The sequence below is a fragment of the Ambystoma mexicanum genome, chromosome 2p (genome assembly GCF_040938575.1).
Source record: "Ambystoma mexicanum isolate Mex_15411 chromosome 2p, UKY_AmexF1_1, whole genome shotgun sequence".
In the NCBI taxonomy this organism is placed as follows: Eukaryota; Metazoa; Chordata; class Amphibia; order Caudata; family Ambystomatidae; genus Ambystoma; species Ambystoma mexicanum.
Genome location: NC_090923.1, coordinates 1,259,696,090 through 1,259,721,267, shown reverse-complemented (window position 1 = coordinate 1,259,721,267; position 25,178 = coordinate 1,259,696,090). Strand labels below are relative to the sequence as shown.

Sequence of the window (25,178 nt, the reverse complement as noted above, 5' to 3'; positions counted from 1 at the left end):
CTTTGCTCTGTGGCCTGTCCGAATATGTCTGTTCTCCAAATTACCTGCCACTGCCCAGGTGTCAGCTTGTGAGATGGAATGACCTCCCAGGAAGCATACTGGCAGATGATTTGCATAGGCACACCCCCTCTCCCTCTCTCTTAGCCCTGCTTACTCCACAGTAGCAAGTATCTGGGGAAAATATAGTGGTCGAGGTGGGGTAGCAGTAACTAGCAACTATGAGAAAGTAAATCTGGGGCACTTGGCGACCTGTGGGAAACAACTGCAGAGCTCAGTGCCCAGAACTTTGTGGCACAGGGAGGAGGTCTGTGGGATTTCAGTAACTTGGAGACATGCAACCTGGTCGGGAGTGCTTCAGGTCTCCTTCCTTGCATGTTCCAAGCAACTCAACAAAGCATCAACAGGCTGAGATACCAGCCACAGAGCCCCTTTCCACTTGATTAAAAGCCTAAAATCTTTTCCATGCAAACACATAGCCCCCGAATACCATATTTTCTTTGTTTTCTCTCTCTCTGTCTCTCTCTCCTCCCTCCCTCCCTCCCTCTCTCCCTCTCTCCCTCCCTCCCTCCCTCCTTTCCACCACCCACAACCCCCCTCCCTCTCCCTCGTCCTCTCCCTACCATTACTTTTAAGTTTCCCTGCACTGCAGCACATTGCGACAATGGTAATTCACAATGGGACTGTTTGAAAGTTACAGAAATCAAAAAAGAATCAACCAACTAAAAGCAGCCAAATCCGGAGTACACTGCTCAGCCACAATTAAAGATTAAGGCCTAGAAGCAAGTAAAGCTGTAGTTCAGAGCGATGTTTGCAAATAGCACCTTAAAGCAGTTTACGCTGGAGTGCACAACAAGGGGGAAAAGTGATAATACCGAGTTTGGTAGAATGGGATAAAAAAACAAAAGCAGCGTGCCACTTCTAAAAGTACAAGTCAAGAAATTGAAGGTGGTGGGGCTGTTCATTCAGTCAATAGGACTCACAAGTAAACGGCTCCCGAGGCATTAGTGTTGAATTTGGCGCAAAATGTATTGTGTTGTCGTGTAATATGTATGAACATACAATTTCAATCTTCATTAAAAAAGATGTATTAAAAAATAAAGACTTGCAGATTAAGAAAGTTTCTGTCCTGTCGTGTGCCAAAAATAGTGAATGCTTTACGAATGTGCATGTCATCCTTTGAAGCAGGGGCCAATTCAATTTTCCCATTTTCATTCCAATATTAGTACATGTTTTGCTGAGGTACATAGGAAGTTAAGTTCAGTTAAGAAATGAAACAAAAAGCCTGGAAACATGTTGAAACAGGTAGGATTTGGACTTACAATAAACTGATTCACAGTCAGATGTGCTATCCCTTGACCCACTGACACCCCTACCTTTTGTGTAATCCTTTCGCTCTCAGCAGGGTTGTCCAAAGTTCCCTACTTAAAGAGACTTTCTTATAAAAATGATCCTAGACCTGTTTTTTATGGCCCACATGCCTCATATCCCGTTGCTCTTGATAAACTCACATCATCTCCCACCAATACAAGCTGTAAAAGATGTCAAGGGCATAGCCAAGGAAACTAAACGTGGGCTGAAGGTTGAGCAATCCTTAAATCAGCAGCAAAAATAACATTGAAATCAGCCTCAGAATCTCTTAAAGGATGGGCCAACACTGGTTGCTTGCAGGGCGCAATCGGGCAGCCTCTGGTGCTGACGCCTTAAGGCAAGCGCAAAGGGAGAGCCAACCAAACCATTGATTAGGACCTCTGGACTTTCTGCTCTTTGACATAAGGACATTTGTTATGGCAAACATTTGACCAAACCCCATTTAGAAGTCGGATGTTATGGGATTAAGCGGCAAACAGCAATTCATCAGCATTCTTTGCTGCTGTATTGATCTGGTCCTAAAGGGTTTGGTTTAATGCCAATTATATTTAAAGATAAAAAGATTCATGCTCAAGGGTGCTTGCAAATCGACACCCCCTCCCCATCACGATGGCTGTGTGATGCAAGCGTAAGAGCATCACAGAAGACCCATAGACATGAGAAACACTCTGTACCTCTGAGTGTATGTGGGCCCATGGCTGGATCAAGGACAAGGCAAGAACAGGAGATGGCTTAAGGTGTCAGCACCCAGGCTGCCCCATTGCGCGCTGCCAGCAACAGATATTGGACCATCCTTTAAGAGATTCTGAGGCTGATTTCAATGTTAACTTTGCTGCTGATTAAAGGATTGCTCAACCTTCGACCCGCGTCTAGTTTGCTTGGCTAAGCCCTGAAAATCTTTTACAGTTTATATTGGTGAGAGATGAAGTGAGTTTATCAAGGGCAACGGGATATGAGGCATGTGTGCCACAGAATGCAGGTCTAGGATCTTTTATATGAAATCCACTTTGGAAAACCCTACTGAGAAAAAAAGGATTACACAAAAGGAAAGGGGGTCAGTGGGTCAAGGGATAGCACATCTAACTGTTAGTTAATTGTAAGTCCAAATCCTACCCGTTTCCACATTTTTCCAGGCTTTTTGTTTCATTTCTTAACAGATCCATTCCTATGTACCTCTGTGCTTTCAACAGATTTTTCGTTGTAAGGGAGGGACATACAGTAGGCCGTAAAACATTCCTGGGGAGGAAAGACTCTATGTAAAAACAAGAGTAGCAGACAGCTTAAAAGAATCATCAGCAGAACCCTCTACACCTTCCCCAAAAAATATAAAATTATTTCTCTGCATGTATGTGCGTTGAACAGCGCAAGTAATTTGGTTAATGTCAGTGGATAAATGTCACTTTCCCATAGCGCAGGACAACATCACTTGTACAGGCCCCTTCTGCAAAGGCATTACCGCTGTAGAAAGCAGTGAAAAAGTGAGGCAGTGTGCAGTCACCCCTGACCCTTCACTGCCCTGATCGGCCACGATCGGCCAAGGACCTCTCTATAAGAGCTGAGGGTGGAATTTTTCTGGACCTCGGTAACTTAGGGAGACATGGCTAAATGGATCCTCAATCAACGGCCCAGCCTTTGCTCTGTGGCCTGTCCGAATATGTCTGTTCTCCAAATTACCTGCCACTGCCCAGGTGTCAGCTTGTGAGATGGAATGACCTCCCAGGAAGCATACTGGCAGATGATTTGCATAGGCACACCCCCTCTCCCTCTCTCTTAGCCCTGCTTACTCCACAGTAGCAAGTATCTGGGGAAAATATAGTGGTCGAGGTGGGGTAGCAGTAACTAGCAACTATGAGAAAGTAAATCTGGGGCACTTGGCGACCTGTGGGAAACAACTGCAGAGCTCAGTGCCCAGAACTTTGTGGCACAGGGAGGAGGTCTGTGGGATTTCAGTAACTTGGAGACATGCAACCTGGTCGGGAGTGCTTCAGGTCTCCTTCCTTGCATGTTCCAAGCAACTCAACAAAGCATCAACAGGCTGAGATACCAGCCACAGAGCCCCTTTCCACTTGATTAAAAGCCTAAAATCTTTTCCATGCAAACACATAGCCCCCGAATACCATATTTTCTTTGTTTTCTCTCTCTCTGTCTCTCTCTCCTCCCTCCCTCCCTCCCTCCCTCCCTCACTCCTTCCCACCCTCCCGCCCTCTCTCTTCCCCCCTCTCCCTCTCCCTCAATCCCCTCCCATTAATTTTAAGTTTTCATGCACTGCAGCACATTGTGACAATGGTATTTCACAATGGGACTGTTTGAAAGTTACAGAAATCAAAAAAGAAATCAACCAACTATAAGCAGCCACGTCCGGAGTACACTGCTCAGCTCCAATTAAAGATTAAGGCCCAGAAGCAAGTAAAGCTGTAGTTCAGAGCGATCTTTGCAAATATCACCTCAAAGCAGTTTACGCTGGAGTGCAGAACAAGGGGGAAAGTGATAATACTGAGTTTGGTAGAATGGAATAAAAAAAACAAAAGAAGCATGCCACTTCTAAAAGTACAAGTCAAGAAATTCAAGGGGACGTGGCTGTTCATTCAGTCAAGAGGATTCACAAGTAAAAGGCTCCTGAGGCATTAGTGTTGAATTTGGCGCAAAATGTATTGTGTTGTCGTGTAATATGAATGAACATACAATTTCAATCTTCATTAAAAAAGATCTATTAAAAAATAAAGACTTGCAAATTAAGAAAGTTTCTGTCCTGTCATGTGCCAAAAATAGTGAATGCTTTACGAATGTGCGTGTCATCCTTTAGAGCAGGGGCCAATTTAATTTTCCCATTATCATTCCAATATTAGTACATGTGTTGCAGAAGCAAGCGCAAAGGGAGAGTCAATCAAACCATTCATTAGGATCTCAGGTCAAAGGTTTGCCATTCCAAATGTCCTTATGTCAGAGGGCAGAAAGTCCAAACACCATTTAGATATCGGGTGGTATGAAATGAAGAGGCAAACAACAATGAATAAGCATTCGTTGCTGCTGTATTGATCTGGTCCTTAAGGGTTTTAGTTTAATGCCAATTATATTTAAAGATAGAAAGATTAATGCTCCAGGGTGCTTGCAAAATGACACCCCCTCCCCATCACAATGGCTGGGTGATGCAAGCCTGAGAGCATCACAATAGACCCATAGACATGAGAAAAACTCTGTACCTCTGAGTGTATGTGGGCCCATGGCTGTATCAAGGACAAGGCAAGAACAGGAGGTGGGTAAGGCGTCAGCACCAGAGGGTGTCCGATTGAGCCCTGTAAGCAACAGATGTTGGACCGTCCTTTAAAAGATTCTGAGGCTGATTTCAATTTTAACTTTGCTGCTGATTTAAGGATTGCTCAACCTTGACCCACGTCTAGTTTGTTTGGATAAGCCCTGGAATTCCTTTACAGCTTGTACTGGTGGGAGATGATGTGAGTTTATCAACTGCAACGGGATATGAGGCTTGTGTGCCACAAAAAGCAGGTCTAGTATTTTTTATAAGAAAGCCACTTAAGAAGGGAACTTTGGACAACCCTACCGAGAGCAAAAGTATTACACAGGAGGTAAGGGGGTCAGTGGGTCAACTGATACAATAAACTGACTCACAGTCAAATGTGCTAAATCCAAACACTACCAGTTTCGACATGTTCCTGGCTTTCTGTTTCATTTTTTAACAGATCCATTCCTATGTACCTCTGTGCTTTCAACAGATTTTTCGTTGTAAGGGAGGGACATACAGTAGGCCGTAAAACATTCCTGGGCAGGAAAGACTATGTAAAAGCAAGAGTAGCAGACAGCTTAAAAGAATCATCAGCAGAACCCTCTACACCTTCCCCAAAAAATATAAAATTATTTCTCTGCATGTATGTGCGTTGAACAGCGCAAGTAATTTGGTTAATGTCAGTGGATAAATGTCACTTTCCCATAGCGCAGGACAACATCACTTGTACAGGCCCCTTCTGCAAAGGCATTACCGCTGTAGAAAGCAGTGAAAAAGTGAGGCAGTGTGCAGTCACCCCTGACCCTTCACTGCCCTGATCGGCCACGATCGGCCAAGGACCTCTCTATAAGAGCTGAGGGTGGAATTTTTCTGGACCTCGGTAACTTAGGGAGACATGGCTAAATGGATCCTCAATCAACGGCCCAGCCTTTGCTCTGTGGCCTGTCCGAATATGTCTGTTCTCCAAATTACCTGCCACTGCCCAGGTGTCAGCTTGTGAGATGGAATGACCTCCCAGGAAGCATACTGGCAGATGATTTGCATAGGCACACCCCCTCTCCCTCTCTCTTAGCCCTGCTTACTCCACAGTAGCAAGTATCTGGGGAAAATATAGTGGTCGAGGTGGGGTAGCAGTAACTAGCAACTATGAGAAAGTAAATCTGGGGCACTTGGCGACCTGTGGGAAACAACTGCAGAGCTCAGTGCCCAGAACTTTGTGGCACAGGGAGGAGGTCTGTGGGATTTCAGTAACTTGGAGACATGCAACCTGGTCGGGAGTGCTTCAGGTCTCCTTCCTTGCATGTTCCAAGCAACTCAACAAAGCATCAACAGGCTGAGATACCAGCCACAGAGCCCCTTTCCACTTGATTAAAAGCCTAAAATCTTTTCCATGCAAACACATAGCCCCCGAATACCATATTTTCTTTGTTTTCTCTCTCTCTGTCTCTCTCTCCTCCCTCCCTCCCTCCCTCCCTCACTCCTTCCCACCCTCCCGCCCTCTCTCTTCCCCCCTCTCCCTCTCCCTCAATCCTCCCATTAATTTTAAGTTTTCATGCACTGCAGCACATTGTGACAATGGTATTTCACAATGGGACTGTTTGAAAGTTACAGAAATCAAAAAAGAAATCAACCAACTATAAGCAGCCACGTCCGGAGTACACTGCTCAGCTCCAATTAAAGATTAAGGCCCAGAAGCAAGTAAAGCTGTAGTTCAGAGCGATCTTTGCAAATATCACCTCAAAGCAGTTTACGCTGGAGTGCAGAACAAGGGGGAAAGTGATAATACTGAGTTTGGTAGAATGGAATAAAAAAAACAAAAGAAGCATGCCACTTCTAAAAGTACAAGTCAAGAAATTCAAGGGGACGTGGCTGTTCATTCAGTCAAGAGGATTCACAAGTAAAAGGCTCCTGAGGCATTAGTGTTGAATTTGGCGCAAAATGTATTGTGTTGTCGTGTAATATGAATGAACATACAATTTCAATCTTCATTAAAAAAGATCTATTAAAAAATAAAGACTTGCAAATTAAGAAAGTTTCTGTCCTGTCATGTGCCAAAAATAGTGAATGCTTTACGAATGTGCGTGTCATCCTTTAGAGCAGGGGCCAATTTAATTTTCCCATTATCATTCCAATATTAGTACATGTGTTGCAGAAGCAAGCGCAAAGGGAGAGTCAATCAAACCATTCATTAGGATCTCAGGTCAAAGGTTTGCCATTCCAAATGTCCTTATGTCAGAGGGCAGAAAGTCCAAACACCATTTAGATATCGGGTGGTATGAAATGAAGAGGCAAACAACAATGAATAAGCATTCGTTGCTGCTGTATTGATCTGGTCCTTAAGGGTTTTAGTTTAATGCCAATTATATTTAAAGATAGAAAGATTAATGCTCCAGGGTGCTTGCAAAATGACACCCCCTCCCCATCACAATGGCTGGGTGATGCAAGCCTGAGAGCATCACAATAGACCCATAGACATGAGAAAAACTCTGTACCTCTGAGTGTATGTGGGCCCATGGCTGTATCAAGGACAAGGCAAGAACAGGAGGTGGGTAAGGCGTCAGCACCAGAGGGTGTCCGATTGAGCCCTGTAAGCAACAGATGTTGGACCGTCCTTTAAAAGATTCTGAGGCTGATTTCAATTTTAACTTTGCTGCTGATTTAAGGATTGCTCAACCTTGACCCACGTCTAGTTTGTTTGGATAAGCCCTGGAATTCCTTTACAGCTTGTACTGGTGGGAGATGATGTGAGTTTATCAACTGCAACGGGATATGAGGCTTGTGTGCCACAAAAAGCAGGTCTAGTATTTTTTATAAGAAAGCCACTTAAGAAGGGAACTTTGGACAACCCTACCGAGAGCAAAAGTATTACACAGGAGGTAAGGGGGTCAGTGGGTCAACTGATACAATAAACTGACTCACAGTCAAATGTGCTAAATCCAAACACTACCAGTTTCGACATGTTCCTGGCTTTCTGTTTCATTTTTTAACAGATCCATTCCTATGTACCTCTGTGCTTTCAACAGATTTTTCGTTGTAAGGGAGGGACATACAGTAGGCCGTAAAACATTCCTGGGCAGGAAAGACTATGTAAAAGCAAGAGTAGCAGACAGCTTAAAAGAATCATCAGCAGAACCCTCTACACCTTCCCCAAAAAATATAAAATTATTTCTCTGCATGTATGTGCGTTGAACAGCGCAAGTAATTTGGTTAATGTCAGTGGATAAATGTCACTTTCCCATAGCGCAGGACAACATCACTTGTACAGGCCCCTTCTGCAAAGGCATTACCGCTGTAGAAAGCAGTGAAAAAGTGAGGCAGTGTGCAGTCACCCCTGACCCTTCACTGCCCTGATCGGCCACGATCGGCCAAGGACCTCTCTATAAGAGCTGAGGGTGGAATTTTTCTGGACCTCGGTAACTTAGGGAGACATGGCTAAATGGATCCTCAATCAACGGCCCAGCCTTTGCTCTGTGGCCTGTCCGAATATGTCTGTTCTCCAAATTACCTGCCACTGCCCAGGTGTCAGCTTGTGAGATGGAATGACCTCCCAGGAAGCATACTGGCAGATGATTTGCATAGGCACACCCCCTCTCCCTCTCTCTTAGCCCTGCTTACTCCACAGTAGCAAGTATCTGGGGAAAATATAGTGGTCGAGGTGGGGTAGCAGTAACTAGCAACTATGAGAAAGTAAATCTGGGGCACTTGGCGACCTGTGGGAAACAACTGCAGAGCTCAGTGCCCAGAACTTTGTGGCACAGGGAGGAGGTCTGTGGGATTTCAGTAACTTGGAGACATGCAACCTGGTCGGGAGTGCTTCAGGTCTCCTTCCTTGCATGTTCCAAGCAACTCAACAAAGCATCAACAGGCTGAGATACCAGCCACAGAGCCCCTTTCCACTTGATTAAAAGCCTAAAATCTTTTCCATGCAAACACATAGCCCCCGAATACCATATTTTCTTTGTTTTCTCTCTCTCTGTCTCTCTCTCCTCCCTCCCTCCCTCCCTCCCTCACTCCTTCCCACCCTCCCGCCCTCTCTCTTCCCCCCTCTCCCTCTCCCTCAATCCTCCCATTAATTTTAAGTTTTCATGCACTGCAGCACATTGTGACAATGGTATTTCACAATGGGACTGTTTGAAAGTTACAGAAATCAAAAAAGAAATCAACCAACTATAAGCAGCCACGTCCGGAGTACACTGCTCAGCTCCAATTAAAGATTAAGGCCCAGAAGCAAGTAAAGCTGTAGTTCAGAGCGATCTTTGCAAATATCACCTCAAAGCAGTTTACGCTGGAGTGCAGAACAAGGGGGAAAGTGATAATACTGAGTTTGGTAGAATGGAATAAAAAAAACAAAAGAAGCATGCCACTTCTAAAAGTACAAGTCAAGAAATTCAAGGGGACGTGGCTGTTCATTCAGTCAAGAGGATTCACAAGTAAAAGGCTCCTGAGGCATTAGTGTTGAATTTGGCGCAAAATGTATTGTGTTGTCGTGTAATATGAATGAACATACAATTTCAATCTTCATTAAAAAAGATCTATTAAAAAATAAAGACTTGCAAATTAAGAAAGTTTCTGTCCTGTCATGTGCCAAAAATAGTGAATGCTTTACGAATGTGCGTGTCATCCTTTAGAGCAGGGGCCAATTTAATTTTCCCATTATCATTCCAATATTAGTACATGTGTTGCAGAAGCAAGCGCAAAGGGAGAGTCAATCAAACCATTCATTAGGATCTCAGGTCAAAGGTTTGCCATTCCAAATGTCCTTATGTCAGAGGGCAGAAAGTCCAAACACCATTTAGATATCGGGTGGTATGAAATGAAGAGGCAAACAACAATGAATAAGCATTCGTTGCTGCTGTATTGATCTGGTCCTTAAGGGTTTTAGTTTAATGCCAATTATATTTAAAGATAGAAAGATTAATGCTCCAGGGTGCTTACAAAATGACACCCCCTCCCCATCACAATGGCTGGGTGATGCAAGCCTGAGAGCATCACAATAGACCCATAGACATGAGAAAAACTCTGTACCTCTGAGTGTATGTGGGCCCATGGCTGTATCAAGGACAAGGCAAGAACAGGAGGTGGGTAAGGCGTCAGCACCAGAGGGTGTCCGATTGAGCCCTGTAAGCAACAGATGTTGGACCGTCCTTTAAAAGATTCTGAGGCTGATTTCAATTTTAACTTTGCTGCTGATTTAAGGATTGCTCAACCTTGACCCACGTCTAGTTTGTTTGGATAAGCCCTGGAATTCCTTTACAGCTTGTACTGGTGGGAGATGATGTGAGTTTATCAACTGCAACGGGATATGAGGCTTGTGTGCCACAAAAAGCAGGTCTAGTATTTTTTATAAGAAAGCCACTTAAGAAGGGAACTTTGGACAACCCTACCGAGAGCAAAAGTATTACACAGGAGGTAAGGGGGTCAGTGGGTCAACTGATACAATAAACTGACTCACAGTCAAATGTGCTAAATCCAAACACTACCAGTTTCGACATGTTCCTGGCTTTCTGTTTCATTTTTTAACAGATCCATTCCTATGTACCTCTGTGCTTTCAACAGATTTTTCGTTGTAAGGGAGGGACATACAGTAGGCCGTAAAACATTCCTGGGCAGGAAAGACTATGTAAAAGCAAGAGTAGCAGACAGCTTAAAAGAATCATCAGCAGAACCCTCTACACCTTCCCCAAAAAATATAAAATTATTTCTCTGCATGTATGTGCGTTGAACAGCGCAAGTAATTTGGTTAATGTCAGTGGATAAATGTCACTTTCCCATAGCGCAGGACAACATCACTTGTACAGGCCCCTTCTGCAAAGGCATTACCGCTGTAGAAAGCAGTGAAAAAGTGAGGCAGTGTGCAGTCACCCCTGACCCTTCACTGCCCTGATCGGCCACGATCGGCCAAGGACCTCTCTATAAGAGCTGAGGGTGGAATTTTTCTGGACCTCGGTAACTTAGGGAGACATGGCTAAATGGATCCTCAATCAACGGCCCAGCCTTTGCTCTGTGGCCTGTCCGAATATGTCTGTTCTCCAAATTACCTGCCACTGCCCAGGTGTCAGCTTGTGAGATGGAATGACCTCCCAGGAAGCATACTGGCAGATGATTTGCATAGGCACACCCCCTCTCCCTCTCTCTTAGCCCTGCTTACGCCACAGTAGCAAGTATCTGGGGAAAATATAGTGGTCGAGGTGGGGTAGCAGTAACTAGCAACTATGAGAAAGTAAATCTGGGGCACTTGGCGACCTGTGGGAAACAACTGCAGAGCTCAGTGCCCAGAACTTTGTGGCACAGGGAGGAGGTCTGTGGGATTTCAGTAACTTGGAGACATGCAACCTGGTCGGGAGTGCTTCAGGTCTCCTTCCTTGCATGTTCCAAGCAACTCAACAAAGCATCAACAGGCTGAGATACCAGCCACAGAGCCCCTTTCCCCTTGATTAAAAGCCTAAAATCTTTTCCATGCAAATACATAGCCACCAAATACCATATTTTCTTTGTTTTCTCTCTCTCTGTCTCTCTCCTCCCTCCCTCCTTCCCTCCCTCCCTCCCTCCCTCCCTCACTCACTCACTCCTTCCCACCCTCCCGCCCTCTCTCTTCCCCCCTCTCCCTCTCCCTCAATCCTCCCATTAATTTTAAGTTTTCATGCACTGCAGCACATTGTGACAATGGTATTTCACAATGGGACTGTTTGAAAGTTACAGAAATCAAAAAAGAAATCAACCAACTATAAGCAGCCACGTCCGGAGTACACTGCTCAGCTCCAATTAAAGATTAAGGCCCAGAAGCAAGTAAAGCTGTAGTTCAGAGCGATCTTTGCAAATATCACCTCAAAGCAGTTTACGCTGGAGTGCAGAACAAGGGGGAAAGTGATAATACTGAGTTTGGTAGAATGGAATAAAAAAAACAAAAGAAGCATGCCACTTCTAAAAGTACAAGTCAAGAAATTCAAGGGGACGTGGCTGTTCATTCAGTCAAGAGGATTCACAAGTAAAAGGCTCCTGAGGCATTAGTGTTGAATTTGGCGCAAAATGTATTGTGTTGTCGTGTAATATGAATGAACATACAATTTCAATCTTCATTAAAAAAGATCTATTAAAAAATAAAGACTTGCAAATTAAGAAAGTTTCTGTCCTGTCATGTGCCAAAAATAGTGAATGCTTTACGAATGTGCGTGTCATCCTTTAGAGCAGGGGCCAATTTAATTTTCCCATTATCATTCCAATATTAGTACATGTGTTGCAGAAGCAAGCGCAAAGGGAGAGTCAATCAAACCATTCATTAGGATCTCAGGTCAAAGGTTTGCCATTCCAAATGTCCTTATGTCAGAGGGCAGAAAGTCCAAACACCATTTAGATATCGGGTGGTATGAAATGAAGAGGCAAACAACAATGAATAAGCATTCGTTGCTGCTGTATTGATCTGGTCCTTAAGGGTTTTAGTTTAATGCCAATTATATTTAAAGATAGAAAGATTAATGCTCCAGGGTGCTTGCAAAATGACACCCCCTCCCCATCACAATGGCTGGGTGATGCAAGCCTGAGAGCATCACAATAGACCCATAGACATGAGAAAAACTCTGTACCTCTGAGTGTATGTGGGCCCATGGCTGTATCAAGGACAAGGCAAGAACAGGAGGTGGGTAAGGCGTCAGCACCAGAGGGTGTCCGATTGAGCCCTGTAAGCAACAGATGTTGGACCGTCCTTTAAAAGATTCTGAGGCTGATTTCAATTTTAACTTTGCTGCTGATTTAAGGATTGCTCAACCTTGACCCACGTCTAGTTTGTTTGGATAAGCCCTGGAATTCCTTTACAGCTTGTACTGGTGGGAGATGATGTGAGTTTATCAACTGCAACGGGATATGAGGCTTGTGTGCCACAAAAAGCAGGTCTAGTATTTTTTATAAGAAAGCCACTTAAGAAGGGAACTTTGGACAACCCTACCGAGAGCAAAAGTATTACACAGGAGGTAAGGGGGTCAGTGGGTCAACTGATACAATAAACTGACTCACAGTCAAATGTGCTAAATCCAAACACTACCAGTTTCGACATGTTCCTGGCTTTCTGTTTCATTTTTTAACAGATCCATTCCTATGTACCTCTGTGCTTTCAACAGATTTTTCGTTGTAAGGGAGGGACATACAGTAGGCCGTAAAACATTCCTGGGCAGGAAAGACTATGTAAAAGCAAGAGTAGCAGACAGCTTAAAAGAATCATCAGCAGAACCCTCTACACCTTCCCCAAAAAATATAAAATTATTTCTCTGCATGTATGTGCGTTGAACAGCGCAAGTAATTTGGTTAATGTCAGTGGATAAATGTCACTTTCCCATAGCGCAGGACAACATCACTTGTACAGGCCCCTTCTGCAAAGGCATTACCGCTGTAGAAAGCAGTGAAAAAGTGAGGCAGTGTGCAGTCACCCCTGACCCTTCACTGCCCTGATCGGCCACGATCGGCCAAGGACCTCTCTATAAGAGCTGAGGGTGGAATTTTTCTGGACCTCGGTAACTTAGGGAGACATGGCTAAATGGATCCTCAATCAACGGCCCAGCCTTTGCTCTGTGGCCTGTCCGAATATGTCTGTTCTCCAAATTACCTGCCACTGCCCAGGTGTCAGCTTGTGAGATGGAATGACCTCCCAGGAAGCATACTGGCAGATGATTTGCATAGGCACACCCCCTCTCCCTCTCTCTTAGCCCTGCTTACTCCACAGTAGCAAGTATCTGGGGAAAATATAGTGGTCGAGGTGGGGTAGCAGTAACTAGCAACTATGAGAAAGTAAATCTGGGGCACTTGGCGACCTGTGGGAAACAACTGCAGAGCTCAGTGCCCAGAACTTTGTGGCACAGGGAGGAGGTCTGTGGGATTTCAGTAACTTGGAGACATGCAACCTGGTCGGGAGTGCTTCAGGTCTCCTTCCTTGCATGTTCCAAGCAACTCAACAAAGCATCAACAGGCTGAGATACCAGCCACAGAGCCCCTTTCCACTTGATTAAAAGCCTAAAATCTTTTCCATGCAAACACATAGCCCCCGAATACCATATTTTCTTTGTTTTCTCTCTCTCTGTCTCTCTCTCCTCCCTCCCTCCCTCCCTCCCTCCCTCACTCCTTCCCACCCTCCCGCCCTCTCTCTTCCCCCCTCTCCCTCTCCCTCAATCCTCCCATTAATTTTAAGTTTTCATGCACTGCAGCACATTGTGACAATGGTATTTCACAATGGGACTGTTTGAAAGTTACAGAAATCAAAAAAGAAATCAACCAACTATAAGCAGCCACGTCCGGAGTACACTGCTCAGCTCCAATTAAAGATTAAGGCCCAGAAGCAAGTAAAGCTGTAGTTCAGAGCGATCTTTGCAAATATCACCTCAAAGCAGTTTACGCTGGAGTGCAGAACAAGGGGGAAAGTGATAATACTGAGTTTGGTAGAATGGAATAAAAAAAACAAAAGAAGCATGCCACTTCTAAAAGTACAAGTCAAGAAATTCAAGGGGACGTGGCTGTTCATTCAGTCAAGAGGATTCACAAGTAAAAGGCTCCTGAGGCATTAGTGTTGAATTTGGCGCAAAATGTATTGTGTTGTCGTGTAATATGAATGAACATACAATTTCAATCTTCATTAAAAAAGATCTATTAAAAAATAAAGACTTGCAAATTAAGAAAGTTTCTGTCCTGTCATGTGCCAAAAATAGTGAATGCTTTACGAATGTGCGTGTCATCCTTTAGAGCAGGGGCCAATTTAATTTTCCCATTATCATTCCAATATTAGTACATGTGTTGCAGAAGCAAGCGCAAAGGGAGAGTCAATCAAACCATTCATTAGGATCTCAGGTCAAAGGTTTGCCATTCCAAATGTCCTTATGTCAGAGGGCAGAAAGTCCAAACACCATTTAGATATCGGGTGGTATGAAATGAAGAGGCAAACAACAATGAATAAGCATTCGTTGCTGCTGTATTGATCTGGTCCTTAAGGGTTTTAGTTTAATGCCAATTATATTTAAAGATAGAAAGATTAATGCTCCAGGGTGCTTGCAAAATGACACCCCCTCCCCATCACAATGGCTGGGTGATGCAAGCCTGAGAGCATCACAATAGACCCATAGACATGAGAAAAACTCTGTACCTCTGAGTGTATGTGGGCCCATGGCTGTATCAAGGACAAGGCAAGAACAGGAGGTGGGTAAGGCGTCAGCACCAGAGGGTGTCCGATTGAGCCCTGTAAGCAACAGATGTTGGACCGTCCTTTAAAAGATTCTGAGGCTGATTTCAATTTTAACTTTGCTGCTGATTTAAGGATTGCTCAACCTTGACCCACGTCTAGTTTGTTTGGATAAGCCCTGGAATTCCTTTACAGCTTGTACTGGTGGGAGATGATGTGAGTTTATCAACTGCAACGGGATATGAGGCTTGTGTGCCACAAAAAGCAGGTCTAGTATTTTTTATAAGAAAGCCACTTAAGAAGGGAACTTTGGACAACCCTACCGAGAGCAAAAGTATTACACAGGAGGTAAGGGGGTCAGTGGGTCAACTGATACAATAAACTGACTCACAGTCAAATGTGCTAAATCCAAACACTACCAGTTTCGACATGTTCCTGGCTTTCTGTTTCATTTTTTAACAGATCCATTCCTATGTACCTCTGTGCTTTCAACAGATTTTTCGTTGTAAGGGAGGGACATACAGTAGGCCGTAAAACATTCCTGGGCAGGAAAGACTATGTAAAAGCAAGAGTAGCAGACAGCTTAAAAGAATCATCAGCAGAACCCTCTACACCTTCCCCAAAAAATATAAAATTATTTCTCTGCATGTATGTGCGTTGAACAGCGCAAGTAATTTGGTTAATGTCAGTGGATAAATGTCACTTTCCCATAGCGCAGGACAACATCACTTGTACAGGCCCCTTCTGCAAAGGCATTACCGCTGTAGAAAGCAGTGAAAAAGTGAGGCAGTGTGCAGTCACCCCTGACCCTTCACTGCCCTGATCGGCCACGATCGGCCAAGGACCTCTCTATAAGAGCTGAGGGTGGAATTTTTCTGGACCTCGGTAACTTAGGGAGACATGGCTAAATGGATCCTCAATCAACGGCCCAGCCTTTGCTCTGTGGCCTGTCCGAATATGTCTGTTCTCCAAATTACCTGCCACTGCCCAGGTGTCAGCTTGTGAGATGGAATGACCTCCCAGGAAGCATACTGGCAGATGATTTGCATAGGCACACCCCCTCTCCCTCTCTCTTAGCCCTGCTTACTCCACAGTAGCAAGTATCTGGGGAAAATATAGTGGTCGAGGTGGGGTAGCAGTAACTAGCAACTATGAGAAAGTAAATCTGGGGCACTTGGCGACCTGTGGGAAACAACTGCAGAGCTCAGTGCCCAGAACTTTGTGGCACAGGGAGGAGGTCTGTGGGATTTCAGTAACTTGGAGACATGCAACCTGGTCGGGAGTGCTTCAGGTCTCCTTCCTTGCATGTTCCAAGCAACTCAACAAAGCATCAACAGGCTGAGATACCAGCCACAGAGCCCCTTTCCACTTGATTAAAAGCCTAAAATCTTTTCCATGCAAACACATAGCCCCCGAATACCATATTTTCTTTGTTTTCTCTCTCTCTGTCTCTCTCTCCTCCCTCCCTCCCTCCCTCCCTCCCTCTCTCCCTCCCTCCCTCCCTCCTTTCCACCACCCACAACCCCCCTCCCTCTCCCTCGTCCTCTCCCTACCATTACTTTTAAGTTTCCCTGCACTGCAGCACATTGCGACAATGGTAATTCACAATGGGACTGTTTGAAAGTTACAGAAATCAAAAAAGAATCAACCAACTAAAAGCAGCCAAATCCGGAGTACACTGCTCAGCCACAATTAAAGATTAAGGCCTAGAAGCAAGTAAAGCTGTAGTTCAGAGCGATGTTTGCAAATAGCACCTTAAAGCAGTTTACGCTGGAGTGCACAACAAGGGGGAAAAGTGATAATACCGAGTTTGGTAGAATGGGATAAAAAAACAAAAGCAGCGTGCCACTTCTAAAAGTACAAGTCAAGAAATTGAAGGTGGTGGGGCTGTTCATTCAGTCAATAGGACTCACAAGTAAACGGCTCCCGAGGCATTAGTGTTGAATTTGGCGCAAAATGTATTGTGTTGTCGTGTAATATGTATGAACATACAATTTCAATCTTCATTAAAAAAGATGTATTAAAAAATAAAGACTTGCAGATTAAGAAAGTTTCTGTCCTGTCGTGTGCCAAAAATAGTGAATGCTTTACGAATGTGCGTGTCATCCTTTGAAGCAGGGGCCAATTCAATTTTCCCATTTTCATTCCAATATTAGTACATGTTTTGCTGAGGTACATAGGAAGTTAAGTTCAGTTAAGAAATGAAACAAAAAGCCTGGAAACATGTTGAAACAGGTAGGATTTGGACTTACAATAAACTGATTCACAGTCAGATGTGCTATCCCTTGACCCACTGACACCCCTACCTTTTGTGTAATCCTTTCGCTCTCAGCAGGGTTGTCCAAAGTTCCCTACTTAAAGAGACTTTCTTATAAAAATGATCCTAGACCTGTTTTTTATGGCCCACATGCCTCATATCCCGTTGCTCTTGATAAACTCACATCATCTCCCACCAATACACGCTGTAAAAGATGTCAAGGGCATAGCCAAGGAAACTAAACGTGGGCTGAAGGTTGAGCAATCCTTAAATCAGCAGCAAAAATAACATTGAAATCAGCCTCAGAATCTCTTAAAGGATGGGCCAACACTGGTTGCTTGCAGGGCGCAATCGGGCAGCCTCTGGTGCTGACGCCTTAAGGCAAGCGCAAAGGGAGAGCCAACCAAACCATTGATTAGGACCTCTGGACTTTCTGCTCTTTGACATAAGGACATTTGTTATGGCAAACATTTGACCAAACCCCATTTAGAAGTCGGATGTTATGGGATTAAGCGGCAAACAGCAATTCATCAGCATTCTTTGCTGCTGTATTGATCTGGTCCTAAAGGGTTTGGTTTAATGCCAATTATATTTAAAGATAAAAAGATTCATGCTCAAGGGTGCTTGCAAATCGACACCCCCTCCCCATCACGATGGCTGTGTGATGCAAGCGTAAGAGCATCACAGAAGACCCATAGACATGAGAAACACTCTGTACCTCTGAGTGTATGTGGGCCCATGGCTGGATCAAGGACAAGGCAAGAACAGGAGATGGCTTAAGGTGTCAGCACCCAGGCTGCCCCATTGCGCGCTGCCAGCAACAGATATTGGACCATCCTTTAAGAGATTCTGAGGCTGATTTCAATGTTAACTTTGCTGCTGATTAAAGGATTGCTCAACCTTCGACCCGCGTCTAGTTTGCTTGGCTAAGCCCTGAAAATCTTTTACAGCTTATATTGGTGAGAGATGAAGTGAGTTTATCAAGGGCAACGGGATATGAGGCATGTGTGCCACAGAATGCAGGTCTAGGATCTTTTATATGAAATCCACTTTGGAAAACCCTACTGAGAAAAAAAGGATTACACAAAAGGAAAGGGGGTCAGTGGGTCAAGGGATAGCACATCTAACTGTTAGTTAATTGTAAGTCCAAATCCTACCCGTTTCCACATTTTTCCAGGCTTTTTGTTTCATTTCTTAACAGATCCATTCCTATGTACCTCTGTGCTTTCAACAGATTTTTCGTTGTAAGGGAGGGACATACAGTAGGCCGTAAAACATTCCTGGGGAGGAAAGACTCTATGTAAAAACAAGAGTAGCAGACAGCTTAAAAGAATCATCAGCAGAACCCTCTACACCTTCCCCAAAAAATATAAAATTATTTCTCTGCATGTATGTGCGTTGAACAGCGCAAGTAATTTGGTTAATGTCAGTGGATAAATGTCACTTTCCCATAGCGCAGGACAACATCACTTGTACAGGCCCCTTCTGCAAAGGCATTACCGCTGTAGAAAGCAGTGAAAAAGTGAGGCAGTGTGCAGTCACCCCTGACCCTTCACTGCCCTGATCGGCCACGATCGGCCAAGGACCTCTCTATAAGAGCTGAGGGTGGAATTTTTCTGGACCTCGGTAACTTAGGGAGACATGGCTAAATGGATCCTCAATCAACGGCCCAGCCTTTGCTCTGTGGCCTGTCCGAATATGTCTGTTCTCCAAATTACCTGCCACTGCCCAGGTGTCAGCTTGTGAGATGGAATGACCTCCCAGGAAGCATACTGGCAGATGATTTGCATAGGCACACCCCCTCTCCCTCTCTCTTAGCCCTGCTTACTCCACAGTAGCAAGTATCTGGGGAAAATATAGTGGTCGAGGTGGGGTAGCAGTAACTAGCAACTATGAGAAAGTAAATCTGGGGCACTTGGCGACCTGTGGGAAACAACTGCAGAGCTCAGTGCCCAGAACTTTGTGGCACAGGGAGGAGGTCTGTGGGATTTCAGTAACTTGGAGACATGCAACCTGGTCGGGAGTGCTTCAGGTCTCCTTCCTTGCATGTTCCAAGCAACTCAACAAAGCATCAACAGGCTGAGATACCAGCCACAGAGCCCCTTTCCACTTGATTAAAAGCCTAAAATCTTTTCCATGCAAACACATAGCCCCCGAATACCATATTTTCTTTGTTTTCTCTCTCTCTGTCTCTCTCTCCTCCCTCCCTCCCTCCCTCCCTCCCTCACTCCTTCCCACCCTCCCGCCCTCTCTCTTCCCCCCTCTCCCTCTCCCTCAATCCTCCCATTAATTTTAAGTTTTCATGCACTGCAGCACATTGTGACAATGGTATTTCACAATGGGACTGTTTGAAAGTTACAGAAATCAAAAAAGAAATCAACCAACTATAAGCAGCCACGTCCGGAGTACACTGCTCAGCTCCAATTAAAGATTAAGGCCCAGAAGCAAGTAAAGCTGTAGTTCAGAGCGATCTTTGCAAATATCACCTCAAAGCAGTTTACGCTGGAGTGCAGAACAAGGGGGAAAGTGATAATACTGAGTTTGGTAGAATGGAATAAAAAAAACAAAAGAAGCATGCCACTTCTAAAAGTACAAGTCAAGAAATTCAAGGGGACGTGGCTGTTCATTCAGTCAAGAGGATTCACAAGTAAAAGGCTCCTGAGGCATTAGTGTTGAATTTGGCGCAAAATGTATTGTGTTGTCGTGTAATATGAATGAACATACAATTTCAATCTTCATTAAAAAAGATCTATTAAAAAATAAAGACTTGCAAATTAAGAAAGTTTCTGTCCTGTCATGTGCCAAAAATAGTGAATGCTTTACGAATGTGCGTGTCATCCTTTAGAGCAGGGGCCAATTTAATTTTCCCATTATCATTCCAATATTAGTACATGTGTTGCAGAAGCAAGCGCAAAGGGAGAGTCAATCAAACCATTCATTAGGATCTCAGGTCAAAGGTTTGCCATTCCAAATGTCCTTATGTCAGAGGGCAGAAAGTCCAAACACCATTTAGATATCGGGTGGTATGAAATGAAGAGGCAAACAACAATGAATAAGCATTCGTTGCTGCTGTATTGATCTGGTCCTTAAGGGTTTTAGTTTAATGCCAATTATATTTAAAGATAGAAAGATTAATGCTCCAGGGTGCTTGCAAAATGACACCCCCTCCCCATCACAATGGCTGGGTGATGCAAGCCTGAGAGCATCACAATAGACCCATAGACATGAGAAAAACTCTGTACCTCTGAGTGTATGTGGGCCCATGGCTGTATCAAGGACAAGGCAAGAACAGGAGGTGGGTAAGGCGTCAGCACCAGAGGGTGTCCGATTGAGCCCTGTAAGCAACAGATGTTGGACCGTCCTTTAAAAGATTCTGAGGCTGATTTCAATTTTAACTTTGCTGCTGATTTAAGGATTGCTCAACCTTGACCCACGTCTAGTTTGTTTGGATAAGCCCTGGAATTCCTTTACAGCTTGTACTGGTGGGAGATGATGTGAGTTTATCAACTGCAACGGGATATGAGGCTTGTGTGCCACAAAAAGCAGGTCTAGTATTTTTTATAAGAAAGCCACTTAAGAAGGGAACTTTGGACAACCCTACCGAGAGCAAAAGTATTACACAGGAGGTAAGGGGGTCAGTGGGTCAACTGATACAATAAACTGACTCACAGTCAAATGTGCTAAATCCAAACACTACCAGTTTCGACATGTTCCTGGCTTTCTGTTTCATTTTTTAACAGATCCATTCCTATGTACCTCTGTGCTTTCAACAGATTTTTCGTTGTAAGGGAGGGACATACAGTAGGCCGTAAAACATTCCTGGGCAGGAAAGACTATGTAAAAGCAAGAGTAGCAGACAGCTTAAAAGAATCATCAGCAGAACCCTCTACACCTTCCCCAAAAAATATAAAATTATTTCTCTGCATGTATGTGCGTTGAACAGCGCAAGTAATTTGGTTAATGTCAGTGGATAAATGTCACTTTCCCATAGCGCAGGACAACATCACTTGTACAGGCCCCTTCTGCAAAGGCATTACCGCTGTAGAAAGCAGTGAAAAAGTGAGGCAGTGTGCAGTCACCCCTGACCCTTCACTGCCCTGATCGGCCACGATCGGCCAAGGACCTCTCTATAAGAGCTGAGGGTGGAATTTTTCTGGACCTCGGTAACTTAGGGAGACATGGCTAAATGGATCCTCAATCAACGGCCCAGCCTTTGCTCTGTGGCCTGTCCGAATATGTCTGTTCTCCAAATTACCTGCCACTGCCCAGGTGTCAGCTTGTGAGATGGAATGACCTCCCAGGAAGCATACTGGCAGATGATTTGCATAGGCACACCCCCTCTCCCTCTCTCTTAGCCCTGCTTACTCCACAGTAGCAAGTATCTGGGGAAAATATAGTGGTCGAGGTGGGGTAGCAGTAACTAGCAACTATGAGAAAGTAAATCTGGGGCACTTGGCGACCTGTGGGAAACAACTGCAGAGCTCAGTGCCCAGAACTTTGTGGCACAGGGAGGAGGTCTGTGGGATTTCAGTAACTTGGAGACATGCAACCTGGTCGGGAGTGCTTCAGGTCTCCTTCCTTGCATGTTCCAAGCAACTCAACAAAGCATCAACAGGCTGAGATACCAGCCACAGAGCCCCTTTCCACTTGATTAAAAGCCTAAAATCTTTTCCATGCAAACACATAGCCCCCGAATACCATATTTTCTTTGTTTTCTCTCTCTCTGTCTCTCTCTCCTCCCTCCCTCCCTCCCTCCCTCCCTCTCTCCCTCCCTCCCTCCCTCCTTTCCACCACCCACAACCCCCCTCCCTCTCCCTCGTCCTCTCCCTACCATTACTTTTAAGTTTCCCTGCACTGCAGCACATTGCGACAATGGTAATTCACAATGGGACTGTTTGAAAGTTACAGAAATCAAAAAAGAATCAACCAACTAAAAGCAGCCAAATCCGGAGTACACTGCTCAGCCACAATTAAAGATTAAGGCCTAGAAGCAAGTAAAGCTGTAGTTCAGAGCGATGTTTGCAAATAGCACCTTAAAGCAGTTTACGCTGGAGTGCACAACAAGGGGGAAAAGTGATAATACCGAGTTTGGTAGAATGGGATAAAAAAACAAAAGCAGCGTGCCACTTCTAAAAGTACAAGTCAAGAAATTGAAGGTGGTGGGGCTGTTCATTCAGTCAATAGGACTCACAAGTAAACGGCTCCCGAGGCATTAGTGTTGAATTTGGCGCAAAATGTATTGTGTTGTCGTGTAATATGTATGAACATACAATTTCAATCTTCATTAAAAAAGATGTATTAAAAAATAAAGACTTGCAGATTAAGAAAGTTTCTGTCCTGTCGTGTGCCAAAAATAGTGAATGCTTTACGAATGTGCGTGTCATCCTTTGAAGCAGGGGCCAATTCAATTTTCCCATTTTCATTCCAATATTAGTACATGTTTTGCTGAGGTACATAGGAAGTTAAGTTCAGTTAAGAAATGAAACAAAAAGCCTGGAAACATGTTGAAACAGGTAGGATTTGGACTTACAATAAACTGATTCACAGTCAGATGTGCTATCCCTTGACCCACTGACACCCCTACCTTTTGTGTAATCCTTTCGCTCTCAGCAGGGTTGTCCAAAGTTCCCTACTTAAAGAGACTTTCTTATAAAAATGATCCTAGACCTGTTTTTTATGGCCCACATGCCTCATATCCCGTTGCTCTTGATAAACTCACATCATCTCCCACCAATACAAGCTGTAAAAGATGTCAAGGGCATAGCCAAGGAAACTAAACGTGGGCTGAAGGTTGAGCAATCCTTAAATCAGCAGCAAAAATAACATTGAAATCAGCCTCAGAATCTCTTAAAGGATGGGCCAACACTGGTTGCTTGCAGGGCGCAATCGGGCAGCCTCTGGTGCTGACGCCTTAAGGCAAGCGCAAAGGGAGAGCCAACCAAACCATTGATTAGGACCTCTGGACTTTCTGCTCTTTGACATAAGGACATTTGTTATGGCAAACATTTGACCAAACCCCATTTAGAAGTCGGATGTTATGGGATTAAGCGGCAAACAGCAATTCATCAGCATTCTTTGCTGCTGTATTGATCTGGTCCTAAAGGGTTTGGTTTAATGCCAATTATATTTAAAGATAAAAAGATTCATGCTCAAGGGTGCTTGCAAATCGACACCCCCTCCCCATCACGATGGCTGTGTGATGCAAGCGTAAGAGCATCACAGAAGACCCATAGACATGAGAAACACTCTGTACCTCTGAGTGTATGTGGGCCCATGGCTGGATCAAGGACAAGGCAAGAACAGGAGATGGCTTAAGGTGTCAGCACCCAGGCTGCCCCATTGCGCGCTGCCAGCAACAGATATTGGACCATCCTTTAAGAGATTCTGAGGCTGATTTCAATGTTAACTTTGCTGCTGATTAAAGGATTGCTCAACCTTCGACCCGCGTCTAGTTTGCTTGGCTAAGCCCTGAAAATCTTTTACAGCTTATATTGGTGAGAGATGAAGTGAGTTTATCAAGGGCAACGGGATATGAGGCATGTGTGCCACAGAATGCAGGTCTAGGATCTTTTATATGAAATCCACTTTGGAAAACCCTACTGAGAAAAAAAGGATTACACAAAAGGAAAGGGGGTCAGTGGGTCAAGGGATAGCACATCTAACTGTTAGTTAATTGTAAGTCCAAATCCTACCCGTTTCCACATTTTTCCAGGCTTTTTGTTTCATTTCTTAACAGATCCATTCCTATGTACCTCTGTGCTTTCAACAGATTTTTCGTTGTAAGGGAGGGACATACAGTAGGCCGTAAAACATTCCTGGGGAGGAAAGACTCTATGTAAAAACAAGAGTAGCAGACAGCTTAAAAGAATCATCAGCAGAACCCTCTACACCTTCCCCAAAAAATATAAAATTATTTCTCTGCATGTATGTGCGTTGAACAGCGCAAGTAATTTGGTTAATGTCAGTGGATAAATGTCACTTTCCCATAGCGCAGGACAACATCACTTGTACAGGCCCCTTCTGCAAAGGCATTACCGCTGTAGAAAGCAGTGAAAAAGTGAGGCAGTGTGCAGTCACCCCTGACCCTTCACTGCCCTGATCGGCCACGATCGGCCAAGGACCTCTCTATAAGAGCTGAGGGTGGAATTTTTCTGGACCTCGGTAACTTAGGGAGACATGGCTAAATGGATCCTCAATCAACGGCCCAGCCTTTGCTCTGTGGCCTGTCCGAATATGTCTGTTCTCCAAATTACCTGCCACTGCCCAGGTGTCAGCTTGTGAGATGGAATGACCTCCCAGGAAGCATACTGGCAGATGATTTGCATAGGCACACCCCCTCTCCCTCTCTCTTAGCCCTGCTTACTCCACAGTAGCAAGTATCTGGGGAAAATATAGTGGTCGAGGTGGGGTAGCAGTAACTAGCAACTATGAGAAAGTAAATCTGGGGCACTTGGCGACCTGTGGGAAACAACTGCAGAGCTCAGTGCCCAGAACTTTGTGGCACAGGGAGGAGGTCTGTGGGATTTCAGTAACTTGGAGACATGCAACCTGGTCGGGAGTGCTTCAGGTCTCCTTCCTTGCATGTTCCAAGCAACTCAACAAAGCATCAACAGGCTGAGATACCAGCCACAGAGCCCCTTTCCACTTGATTAAAAGCCTAAAATCTTTTCCATGCAAACACATAGCCCCCGAATACCATATTTTCTTTGTTTTCTCTCTCTCTGTCTCTCTCTCCTCCCTCCCTCCCTCCCTCCCTCCCTCCCTCCCTCACTCCTTCCCACCCTCCCGCCCTCTCTCTTCCCCCCTCTCCCTCTCCCTCAATCCTCCCATTAATTTTAAGTTTTCATGCACTGCAGCACATTGTGACAATGGTATTTCACAATGGGACTGTTTGAAAGTTACAGAAATCAAAAAAGAAATCAACCAACTATAAGCAGCCACGTCCGGAGTACACTGCTCAGCTCCAATTAAAGATTAAGGCCCAGAAGCAAGTAAAGCTGTAGTTCAGAGCGATCTTTGCAAATATCACCTCAAAGCAGTTTACGCTGGAGTGCAGAACAAGGGGGAAAGTGATAATACTGAGTTTGGTAGAATGGAATAAAAAAAACAAAAGAAGCATGCCACTTCTAAAAGTACAAGTCAAGAAATTCAAGGGGACG

At 44.5% G+C, this 25,178-nt stretch overlaps 6 non-coding genes across 6 annotated transcripts; all 6 read right to left on the bottom strand.

The window, feature by feature from the left end:
• Window positions 1–4,129: 4,129 nt before the first annotated feature.
• On the bottom strand, window positions 4,130–4,236 carry LOC138568618 (U6 spliceosomal RNA). The gene has a single exon (XR_011302937.1). It is a non-coding gene; the product is annotated as a U6 spliceosomal RNA (small nuclear RNA).
• A 2,426-nt stretch (window positions 4,237–6,662) lies between these two features.
• On the bottom strand, window positions 6,663–6,769 carry LOC138568617 (U6 spliceosomal RNA). The gene has a single exon (XR_011302936.1). It is a non-coding gene; the product is annotated as a U6 spliceosomal RNA (small nuclear RNA).
• A 2,426-nt stretch (window positions 6,770–9,195) lies between these two features.
• LOC138568616 (U6 spliceosomal RNA) lies at window positions 9,196–9,302 on the bottom strand. The gene has a single exon (XR_011302935.1). It is a non-coding gene; the product is annotated as a U6 spliceosomal RNA (small nuclear RNA).
• Window positions 9,303–11,750: 2,448 nt separating this feature from the next.
• LOC138568615 (U6 spliceosomal RNA) lies at window positions 11,751–11,857 on the bottom strand. Its single transcript, XR_011302934.1, has one exon. It is a non-coding gene; the product is annotated as a U6 spliceosomal RNA (small nuclear RNA).
• Window positions 11,858–14,287: 2,430 nt separating this feature from the next.
• LOC138568614 (U6 spliceosomal RNA) lies at window positions 14,288–14,394 on the bottom strand. The gene has a single exon (XR_011302933.1). It is a non-coding gene; the product is annotated as a U6 spliceosomal RNA (small nuclear RNA).
• A 5,428-nt stretch (window positions 14,395–19,822) lies between these two features.
• LOC138568613 (U6 spliceosomal RNA) lies at window positions 19,823–19,929 on the bottom strand. Its single transcript, XR_011302932.1, has one exon. It is a non-coding gene; the product is annotated as a U6 spliceosomal RNA (small nuclear RNA).
• Window positions 19,930–25,178: the final 5,249 nt, after the last annotated feature.